The sequence below is a fragment of the Muntiacus reevesi genome, chromosome 15 (assembly GCF_963930625.1).
Source record: "Muntiacus reevesi chromosome 15, mMunRee1.1, whole genome shotgun sequence".
NCBI lineage: Eukaryota > Metazoa > Chordata > Mammalia > Artiodactyla > Cervidae > Muntiacus > Muntiacus reevesi.
In genome coordinates, this window is record NC_089263.1 from 17,343,095 (window position 1) to 17,355,601 (window position 12,507).

The following is a 12,507-nucleotide window of genomic DNA, read 5'->3' on the forward strand; positions in this document are numbered from 1 at the left end:
AATTTCATGATTCTCTCTTCATTTATTAATTGGAATTCTACTCAAAAGAGCTTTCTCTCCTCCATCATTTATGTGTATATATATGTGTGTATGTGTGTATGCATATATTTTTGTTGTTCACTCGCTCTGTCATGTCTGACTCTTTGCGACCCCATGGACTGCAGCATGCCAGGCTTCCCTGTCCTTCACCAACTCCCGGAGTTTGCTCAAACTCATGTCCATTGCGTCAGTGATGCCATCCAACCATTTCATCCTCTGTCACCCGATTCTCCTCCTGCCCTCAATCTTTCCCAGCATCAGGGTCTTTCCCAAAGACACTTTTCCAGGGTCCTTCCAATCTTTTCCTTGTATCAAATTGGTACTTGCCATCTACTCTTCAAGGATTAAATCATGTGCCATAGCAGCTGCTGAATTTCAACACCCCTGAAAATAATTAAGGGAAGAGACCAGGAAAGAGTCACTCTGTGCTCTGGGAAATACTAGAAGGACAGGTCTTCAAATACTTCAATATTTTCAGGAGCCAATTTCATAAACCTAGTTTGTATGTCTCCTCATGTCTATAAAAGTGCTAAAATCTGTGGTGATAACTTCTCCTTGTGACTAGCAGAAACGTTCTGCAAAAAAAAAAAAAATATGTGCCTGATTGCATGTATTCCTTCTTCACCAAAATCACAAATCACTAGCCATCCATCCTGTCTCTTTGGAGCAGTTCCTCAGAGCTATCTGAAATGCTGTTCCCCAGTCTATAGTCCTCATTTTGCCCCAAATAAAACTTTACTACAACTCTCATGTTGTGCATTTTTAAGTCAACACTATATATATTAAAAACCAGTTTATGCTGCCACCTCCATTCCAAGTCAGCATCACATAGTCCATTTTAGCTTTTCCTTTTCATATTTGCAATTTCCTTCTCTGACTTTGAGAATTCTCACTCTTTCTCTACAATATATTTTGTATATTTCCTCAACTAAGAACTAGTTTTTGTATTTGCTAACCCCTGTGTAAACAGACCTACTAACTACAATATAGTAGTTATTTGTAGCTCTTTCTGTCTTTAGTCTGAGAGCAGAGTCAGAATATGATATTTAAAAATTGCTCAGGCTTCCCAGGTGGCACTAGCAGTAAAGAACCTGCCTGGCAATGCAGGAGACATAAGAGATGCAGGTTTGATCCCTTGGTCCAGAAATCCCCTGGAGGAGAGCATACAACCCACTCCAGTATTCTTGCCTGGAGAATCCCATAGACAGAGGAGCCTGGCGGGCTATAATTAACACGGACTCATGAGGTAGCAGAGAGTCAGACGTGACTGAGCGACTAAGCAGCAGCAGTATAGAGTCAAAATATGCTATTCAAACGTGACTCCAGTTAATTCTCCCTGTCTGTGTTCAGTGTAGCTATGCCTTCTTTGTTTATTTCCCCCAACAAGAATGACCACTTTATCAAGCAAATTTTATCAAAAACTACAAATCAACTGGAAACCCTTCCTATTAGGGGAGTCAGTCTGTTTGATGGCTCCTTTATAGCAATTTCTCTTTTATTTTAAATTGTTTTCTTTTCTCTGGGTGTCTCCAATCAGAATGAATGTCATGAAAGGGCACCAGAGTGACCTCTCACCGTTCTAATCTTCCATAGAGCCTTCCAGATAAAACATATAAATCTTTGTGGAATCAATGAAATCAGCCCTCTGGCTGGGAAAAAAAATGAGAAGGATGATTAAAGAGATGAGAAAAAAGCTGAAGGCAAACAATCATGTCCCTTACAATTCTAGCATTTTTGGTTCTTCCCAATAATAGTAATATTTGACTTATTGCCTATTATGTCAGGGCTTCCCAGGTGGCTCAGTGGTAAAGAACCTGCCTGTCAAACAGGAGACATGGGTTTGATCCCTGGCTAGAGAAAATTCCCTGGAGAAGAAAGTGGCAGCCCCTCCAGTAGTCTTGCTGGAAAATCCTATGGTCAGAGGAGCCTGGCAGGCTAAGTCCATGGGGTCATAATGAATTGGATATGACTTAATGACTAAACAGCAAGTGTAAGTCTAGAGTTCCTCTTTGATCTGCATAACATCTGTTAAGCATAGAGATATGTGTGTTATGGTATCCATTATTATTAAAATTGAGGTTCATATGATTAAATAATTGGCCCAAACACCCTGCTTGAAAAATGGTCTGGTGGTGGTGGTGGTTTAGTCGCTAAGTTGTGTCTGGCTCCTGCAACCCCATGGACTGTAGCCCACCAGGCTCCTCAGTCCATAGGATTTTCCAGGCAAGAATACTGGAATGAGTTGCCATTTCCTTCTGCAGGGAAATGGTCTGGAATAGAAGAGAATCTCATGTAGAGGGAAAAAAATTAAAAATTGCTCTTCCGAAGGCACATGCTTATTGTTACCAAATCATTAAGAAATTAAAGGATAAATGTTAGTAATCTTTCCTTTCCTTGTCCACATGCCACCAATGATAACCACATCATGTGTATCTGTCCACACTTTTGTCTTTCATAAAAGCATGGAGTCTTGAGACCTTCATGAATGACAGGATTCTGAGAGTAAAAGACATCTGATCCACATGAGATAAGGGAACAGACGCAAAAGACTCATTCATGAAGTCACTCTAACACTTACATACTGGCTATCTCCCAGATGATAGTGATGGACTTCCAAATTCTGATTGTTGCAGAGAGAGAGGAGGTTCTACCACCAGGAGCCCCCATGATGTCAGGAGCATACAAATACCCTTGCACTTACTTCTGAGTCTCATTTTTCCTACCCCATAAAATGGAGATCATAGCCAATTACACCCTGAAGTTTAGCTGGATAAACCCATGCTATTTTCTCTTCTTAAGACAAGAAGGAAGCTTTGCATTTTCAATCTACCCCATGCTGAGAGCCCACGAGTGACACAGAGTGTTCAAGAGGATGCAAAAGTCTTCCTCATTCTCTTGGGGAGCACTCACTTCATTTGGAGGACTGGAGGGCACAGGTAATAGCACCTGGATTCTTAACTAGCCATCCTTTCCTGTTTTGTTTTCTGTTGGGTGCCTGTTTTCACAGCCAGGATCTTCCCGAACTGCCGGTGACATCCAGTTTTGGACCAGAGTAACTCCAGTGAGTGGCCAGAATGGAGGGTTCTGTCTCCAGGAAAGGTTGAAGCTCTATAAGCATGTTTCACCTGCAGCTTTCTGCATTTGAAAGAAGCATGAATCAAGCACCCTATCTGCAGTGCCTGTGACATCTGTAATTCAGATAAGAGGAAGAGGAACTACCGGAGGGAATCTTTCTTCAATAATCCGTACAAAGTTAGTAGTAGACACCAAATATGAGGTAATAGTCCCCTACATATGAAAGAGTCCCATTCCAAGAGCATGTTCCTAAAAAAGTCCAACAAAATCAGCCTAGGTACCCAGCTAACACAATGGGCTATATAGTACTGCACTATAATAGTTTTGTAATACTTTTCAAACAAATGATAACATTAAAAAACAAAAATAAAACAATCTGAAAACTCCAGGAGTTGGTGATGGACAGGGAAGCCTGGTGTACTACAGTCTATGAAGTCATAAAGAGTTGGACATGACTGAGTGACTGAACTGAACTGAATCTTACAGTACCCTGAAAAGTTCAGTAGTCAGTACAACAGCTGGTATCCAGGTGCTGGCATCGAGTGAACAGACAAGAAGCGTTACTGACTGGAGGAGGAGAGGAGACGCAAGCTGGTAGAGCTGAAGGATCATCAACAATAGGAGACGGAGGGCAGGCTGCCCCTTCACTCACACCTGACACTGATGGCCTGGATCCTGGTTCTTTCATGGATTCAATTCTATCTACCGTCTTGAAAAAGTGACCCGGTGATGTCTGGATAGTAACTCTTTTAACCTTGTCATAGAAGACACGATAGCACTGGATTGCATTCTGCCGAAACCTTCATGTTCTGTTCTACATTCAGGTCTGGTGCCTCAAAAACTAACAATGCTCCTCAGATAAAGAAAACTCCATTCCGTTTCCTGCGTCATGGCTCTCTTCAGTTGCCTCCATTACTTCTTTTTTCTCTTGTCTCTCTTTGTCCTTTCTCTGGGCCTCCAAATCCATCAGGTCTTCATTAGTAACCTCCACGTTCGCATCTTTGAAAGTTTGCAGCTTGAAGGTTTCCATGTAGGGGACTTACTGTACCTCTCCCCATCTCTCCACAGTGGGAATTTCTCCAGAATCCAGGAACCCAGATTTGGGTCCTAGCAGTCTCTGACATGATTCTTAGCTGTGTGTCTCGGGCCACATTCTAATTAGAATGGTCATGATTCATTAAATTTTCATCATCATAGAGCCTGGTTAATACATGTCCATTCACACTGTGAGGCTTTCAACTTTATAAGCAAAATCCAGTACAGATATTTCAGCCAGCCTAACTACCTCCCCAAAGCCACCTAGGTTCTAAAATTAAACAGATCTTTTTATTTTTTCCCCATTCCTATTTTACACTGTTACTTGCCCTGGCAAAATGGTCAAAGGTTTCATTCAAGCAGTTCCCAATCTGGGGTCTCTAGACCTGTAGGGATCCATGAAGGGAATAGTGAAGGTCTTTGAGCTATTTTCAATATTTCCAAAAGCCTGACAGAAATGGTGTATTATCTGAGATAAGGCTGCATAGGCTAACTCAAATGTCAAGTTGCTCAGCTTTTTGCCCGGATCCTATCAGTTCAATGTGTAGCCGTAGCTATCAGGGATTGATCTGGAATTGGAATTGGAAGGCCTGGGTGTCTTTGTTAAATAAGAAAACAGAGGCTATTAATGATACTTGCAGGTTTCTCATTAGACAAACTATTTTAAGGCATGGGGTCTACGTGGGCAAAAAAAAAAAAGTGTCCTTGATGGTAAAGAAATTGAAATCCCAGACCTAGCTGCACATGCACTTAATCCACAAATTACCCTCACATTACAACTTCACTCTTGCTTATGGAGATACCTCAATGAAGTTGTCAACAACTATGATCCCTTTGCCTTGGTATATATGGATCTGCTATGAAAGAAAGTCAGGCATTCATCCAGGTAAGTAGTAAATAGTTTCCGAATTAGGGAATTCTAAAAGTGAAAAAGTGAAAGTGAAGTCGCTCAGTCCTGTCTGACTCTTTGTGACCCCTGGACTGTAGCCCTCCAAGCTCCTCTGTCCATGGGATTTCCCAGGCAAGAATACTGGAGTGGGTTGCCATTTCCTTCTCCAGGGGATCTTCCCAACCCAGGGATCGAGCCTGGGTCTCCTGTATTGCAGGCAGATTCTTTACCAGCTGAGCCACCAAGGAAGCCCCAAAGGGCTCTAACGAAGCTTATAGAAGCCAGAGTTCCAGCAGGAAGAAGTGGTGGGTCCTGGAGTTTGCTAATTGCCAGGGCTGGTATATGTGTTTCTGGGTATATGTGAGTGTGTGTGTGTGTGTGTGTGTGTGTGTGCGCGTGTGTGTGTGGTAAGTCATGTCTAACTCTTTGTGACCCTTTGGACTGTAGTACGCCAGTCTCCTCTGTCCATGGGATTCTCCAGGCAAGACCATTGAAGTGGATTTCCATTTCCTCCTTCAGAGGATCTTCCCGACCCAGGAATCAAACTCGCGTCTCCAGCGTCTCTTGCATTGCAGGTGGATTCTTTAACGCGCTGAGCCATCAGAGAAGCCCCCGGGCAGGAGGGAATGTGTGCATGTTCAGACTTGTGTGCAGATGTGCAGGAAGTGAAGTGGAGCCCTGGAGCCTCCTGGCATAAACATTGGAGAGAAACTCTCTCTCAGGCATCTGCTGAGTGCAAATACAATAGACAGAGTTTACGATTTCATAGATTCTAAATAAACGGAGGGTTAAATCAAGTTCACCTGAAACAAAACAGCCTGTAATAAAGAGCCTGGTGTGACCCAATCTGGCAGGGGATGCCGATCGCACCTTCCCGGCCCAGCTGCAGATGTAGGCTATTCTGTCGCCAGCTCCACAACCCTGGATGAGGGAGCAAGGGTACTTGGGATTGATGAAGGGCAGGCACGAGGTCTGCCTGAAACTACGGTGAACAGACACACGGGGAGCCTGGGGAACTCTTTCTTTGGGGATGAGGATGAAACACAGTCAAGAGAGGCCCCTCTAGCTTAATAGTCCCTAATAATACAGAGGGAAGATTCTGACTAGTCCCCTGGGATTTTACAAGAGCCCAGTTGGCTGGATTCTTGAGAACCTTTGGCTCTTTGAGTGTATTTCAGGGTGAAGTGCAGAAACACTATGACCTCTCCTTTATGATGGAAGTCTAATTCACCTAAATCCAGTGGTTAATACCCTGGGCTTCCAATGCAGGGGACACAGGTTCAATTCCTGGTCGGGGAACTAAGATTCTATGTGCCCAGTGGTTCCCCCCCAAAAAAATCTTTCTTTAAAAAATCACCTTTGTCTTTTCTATTGTGGACAGTCTGGATTGCCCATTTGCCTTTTCTATCTGTCTGACCCAAATTTCAGAAGACTTTATTTCACCTAGGAGGTCCTTATCCCAACAGCTGTAGGTCCATGGCAGAGCTCCCATTCTCAGCCCTGGAAGGTGTGGCTCTTTTGTTGTTTGTTTTATTTTGCCCCTGTTATACCCATCCCACAGTATCTAGGGGACTTGTTTTGCTGTTGACATTTCCGCTAAATAGACCCCAGAATGCCTGAGCTGAAACCAGAATGTCCAGAACCAGCCAGTATGAGAGGGTTGAGGGTACTGAAGAGACCAGACTCACCTCCCAAGAGACCTGGGTGCCCCAAGCAGTTCTCCTCCTTGACTCCAGCCTGCCCTTCTGAGCCACACAGCAGACTCTCATGGACTGCCTGCTTCCTCACACCACTTCCTCTAATCCTTCCTCCACACCGCCAGACAAGTGCCATTTCAGAAGCCCAGATCTGATCTTGTTACTCTCCAGCTCAAAATCTTTTGTCTGCAGGGGAAACTCTAAAATCTTTTACCTGATATTTCAACTCTTGATCTGGTTTTTACACTTCGATATTCCATCGTGGTTGCTATAAACTGCATTTACAAAATCTCTTTCGGCTCCAGCCAAGTAAGTTTCTGCCTAGGATTGCTGCAGATTGGCTAAGGGAAGACAAAGGAGAAAACTACATTGTGGAAAGATGAACTTGTCCACCTACATTTCCTTCTGATACTTTAAAAATTGTGCTTGTGGTTAAATTTTTAACTGATCTGAAATGTATCCCCATGTGGATTGTTGCTTCAGAATGGATACCAACTGTCTGAGTCCTTCTCCCTCTGATTTAAGATCTCTGAATCTATCACACAAAAAATACACATATAGTCTTTTAGAGAATGTACTCTTTAATGCTGCTAAAATATTTATCTATTCTACTGGTTGGTAAATTACAGCCCATGGGTCAAATCTGGCCCACAGCCTGATTTTATACAGCCTATGAGCTAAGAAAGGTTTTACATTTTTTTAATTGCTTAAAAACATAATCAAAAGAAAACTATGCCTTGCCACATGAAAAATATATGAAATTAAAATTTTAGTCTCCATAAATTAAGCTTTACTGGAGCACAGCCACCTCCATTTGTTATGTTTTGTGTGACATCTTTCACACAGCAGGACTGAGCAGTTGCAACAGAAACTATGACCCACAACGCTAAAAACACTTACTGTATGTACAGAAAATATTTACTTACCCGGATCTAGTCCCAAACCAACATAGCATTGTTTAAATTACTCTAGTTTTATGTGTTTTGATACCTACCAGGCTAGAAAGAATTCAATTTTTGTAGGGCCTAACACTTGCACAATTTGGAAGATCCTCTTTAAGATGACTGTGTTGTGTTAGTCATTTCAGTTGTGTCTGACTCTTTGCGATCCTACAGACCATAGCCTGCCAGGCTCCTCTGTTCATGGAATTCTCCAGGCAAGAATACTGGAGTGGATTGCCATTCCCTTCTCCAGGGAAACTTCCCAACCTAGGGATTGAACCCTGGTCTCCTGCCTCGCAGGCAGATTCTTTACCATTTGAGCTGCAGGGAAGATGAAAGGATACCAATTTACAGTTAGATAATTAGGTGTAACAGTAAATATTTACTGAGTGAAAAAAAGTTCACAACAAATTACACATTTTAAAAAGTTTTGAAATGCTGCAAACATCAAGAAAACATCAATACTACAAACATCAAGAAATCCAGAAAAATAATACACTCTCTGTATAATATACTATATGTATTAATGAACTGACACATCTGATAGTTTTTTCCCTCCAGTTTTTGGGCTATGTACTCTTTTTTGGCAGGGCTAGGTCTCTGTTGCTGCACACGGACTTTCTCTAGTTGCGGCTGGGGTGGGGGATGGGGGCTACTCTCTAGTTTCAGTGCATGGGCTTCTCATTGTGGTGGCTTCTCTTGTTGCAGAGCGCGGGCTCTGAGGCTCTTGGGTTTCTGTAGTTGTGGCTCTCTGGCTATAGAGCGCCGGCTCAGTCATGTTGCACAGGCTTAGTTGCCCAACGGCATGTGAAATCTTCCTGGACTGGGGATCAAACCTGTGTCTCCTCCATTGGCAGGTGGACTCTTAACCTGGGACTCCTAACCACCAGGGAAGTCCCAGGCCTGTATACTCTTTATTGCCCACCTAAGATGACAATAATTTGGTAATATTTTCTACAGGGAGAATAAGAAACTTAGTCAAGCTTTCCTCTGAGTTAAAGTTTAGTTTTCCATTCTCAATAACTTTAAAAAATATTTCAGTATAACACAGTTATTTGTAATGACAGCTTTAAGATTTTTGTTAAATTTGGAAAATTCTCTAGCTAATTTCTTTTCTACCTGAGCTGTAAAGTTTCAGGGCTTTGCAAGTTTTCTATGATGTGATTAATCTGAAGGACTCTTTGAATTGACAACACTCATTAGCCAGTTCCATGTCAATGTACTCGTTGTAGTCGCAAATTATAATTTTATTTTTGTTGATATCAGCATATTTATCAAACCAGCAATAAATGAAAATATTTTTTCAGTGTGTTTCTACGCTTCATTGTCATTGTGACTTAGATTATCAAACAATCTATGAGCTTATTCATGACTTCTATTTAAAACATATCTCTTTCTCATGATAATTATGCCTTTTGATATAATTTGGCAATTTTTTATATTTTTCTCCTCAGTATCGGCACAATTTCTGTTAATTTTATAACTCATTTTTATTGCTTGAGTTTCCTGCTTCAGTTTTTTTCTCTGGCTCCTTTATCTATTCTTTAATAAATAAATTTAAAGATGACAAAGAAGTTCCCTTTTATATCCATCCAAATCAGAAGTCTATAATTTCTATTTTATTGAAATGTTCCAAAACTTCTTTCCAAATTGCAGTTAAAAGAGGGTATTCACTTTGTGAATTAATTTTTTGTCTCATCTGCTTTCTACTCTCTCTCTTCAAAATGAATTTTGGAGTCCTGAAAATATCATGGAAAGCACATTGCAAGAAGTTAGTAGTGTGATTTGTGGTTCTGGCTGAAGGTAAATTGAGTTTGGGGTAAACATATGGGGTTCACAATCACTTTTGTGTACAGTCTAGCTTCTGCAAAGCCATTCCATTAGAGCAAAAGCCTTCAGCAGTGGCCACAGTTCCCCATGACCCCACCTTGAAGCTGTCCTGTTGCTGCTCCAATACCTCCGGACGCAAGTTGGAATATGACAAAGGGGCAGGTAGAATAGAGAGAGTTATGTAGTTAGGAAATTTTAATTTGGCAGTTTTCACGACAGCATATGACTGTGTTAGTATGCAGCTGGGTTCATCCCAGGAGAAGGGTCCTGTGTTTGAAGCTTCATTCTCTTCAAGGTAAGTCCACTTCTGCTGGTAGTTTTCCCTCATTGTCCATTTTTAAAGCTACTTTGGCTCTACTTTTTGTTTTTTTCCTTTTCTATGAATTTGAGAGTCAACTTACCAAGTTCCATGAAAAATGCTATTAGATTTTTATTGGGATTGCATTGAAATTACAGGTAAATTTGGATATTGTTCTCATCCTTCCCATACTAAATATTTCCATCCAGAATGAATTATATCTATCCATTCCCTGAACCTGTTTTATGTCCTTTAATAAAATTTTGCATATCTCATAATATATGTTTGGTACTTACTTGTTTTTGAAATGATTTTTGATTGTTGGGCTTGACTCATGTTACTAAATGCTCATATTCATTCTAATATTTGTCAGTAGTCTAGGTAGAAGATTATATTGTCTGTGGTAAAAAGGAGATTTTTGTCTCTGCTTTTCTGATATTTATAACTTTTAAGCTTTTTCTTGTCTTCCTTTATTGAATAGGGCTCCAAATACAATGCTGATGTTTCCAGCTGACACCTTTATCCCAGAAAGGGAGTTGTTCTTGATTCCTCATTGTCGAAGATGGTTCTTTAGATTATTGTGTTCTTTGTTTGTTTTGTATGAATGTTAAATTATAAGAAGTACTTTTTTTAATGAATTGGGATAGATGAACAAAGAAATTTTCATTTGTCTATTAGTGTGGTCATTTATTTGAGTATTTTTCTAATATTTTTATATTTCCATTTATTTCATCACAATTTTTGATCCATCAGTAGCTTTGTCCCTTTTTAGATTGAATTATTTATTTATGCCTTATCCCATCTTTCATTAAGTAAATGTGCTCAAGATTTTCTCTTTTATTTGTCTTTTTAAATAAGAACTTTTGGTTTTATTGACCACATTTTCTTTTTCTATGGCTTGCCTTTCCAATTAAGTTTTTACTCCATGAGGAAGGAGGATTCCTTGGTACTCCGAAGTTCTTTTCCTCGCTTCTTCAGTGAGAAAATTTGTTTATTAACATTTAATCTTTCTCACTGACAAATGCACATAAAACTACAGATTCTCCTCTGGCTTTTACTTACCTGCATCTCACAGGTTTTCTACAGAATACTCTTGCTATGGTTCATTTCTAGGCTTGGCAAAGTAAAAGCTCTTTTTGAACAAGATACAAATTGGGCAAGCCATAAAAGAAAAGGTCAGTAAAGTTGACTACATCCGTGTCAAAACAGTCTCAACTTTAAAGTTAAAAGACAAAAAAAGATTTGAAGACTGTTTTTCATGGAAGAATAATGTTATATCCATGATATAGTATTGCTTTCTACAAATCAATAAAAAATAACTCAATATAATACTGGACATAGGATGTTAACAGGATTTCATAGAAGAGGAAATAAAATAAGTGGCTAGTAAATATAAGAGAATGATGTTGAACGTCCCAATAATCAGCTAAATGAAAAAAAAAAAAAAAACAATGGTATGAAACCCTTTCTCATCTAATAGATAGGCAAGAAGGGAGCCCCAGAAAAGAAAGTGTGAGAGAGGCACAACCTCAAAGTAAGTGTATAAAGAAAATCAACAGGCATTCACAGTAAAAACTCTCAGCAATCAAGGACATGAAGTGAATTTCTCCAGTGTGATAAAGGGCATCTACGAAACAATCAAAGCTGACATCATATTTAATGATGAAATAATGAATTCTTTAACTGTAAAATCAGAAACAAGGAAAAGGGGACCATTCGCGCTATCTTTATTCAACGCGATGTCTTTCCCTTTGTACTAAAGCTGGAAAAATAAATAAAAAGCATAAAAACAAACAATAAAAGGTAATCAGTAAAAGTACTGCTACTGCAGATGACATTACTAGTTACATTCAAAATCTCAAGGTGATATACTGAATTCTTTATATATAAAACTGATGAGTAAAACTACTAAATGAATTTACACAGATCACAAAATAAAAGGTAATATGCAAAGTCCGTTTTTTTATATTCTAGTTGCGGACATAAAAATGTCAAAATTCCAAGTGAATTAAAACATGCAAAATACTCAGCAGTAAGTTTTCAAAAGACGTGCAAGTTCTGTACATTAAAAGCTAGAGAAAACTCTAAGGAAAAGAAGACAAATGGAGGTCTATCATGTTCAGCTACCCCTAAATTGATCTATAAATATGATTCCCAGTCAAAATTTCAACAGGCTTTCTTTTTTCTCAGAAACTGACATGCTGACTCCACTTTAAATAGAATTGAAAAAGACCTGGACTATCCAAAGCAATTTTGGAAAAAAAATATGCCTACTACCTGATATCAAGACTTACTACAAAGCTTCAGTAATAGAATGTGGTACTGGCAAAAGGGTGTACATTTTCATCAAAGATAAGGAAAGAACATCAAGAAATAGACCCATACATATATGGTCAATTGACTTTAAACAAATATACAAAAGCAATTCAATGGAAAATGGATAGCCTTTTCAACAAATGGAACTGAAACATTTGAATTTGTATATATGCAAAAATAAATAAGGAAATAAATAACAATAATAATCTCAACTCATCTTCACCAGTGAAGAGCCCAGAATAGGAAGTCCAGAATTAGACTTACATTTTACAAGTATTTAGTTTTTATCAAAGGTGACAAAGCAGTTCAATAGAGATATATAGATCTTTTAACAAATGATTCCAGGCTAACTAGATATCTACCTGGAAAAAAAATGGACTTCAACCA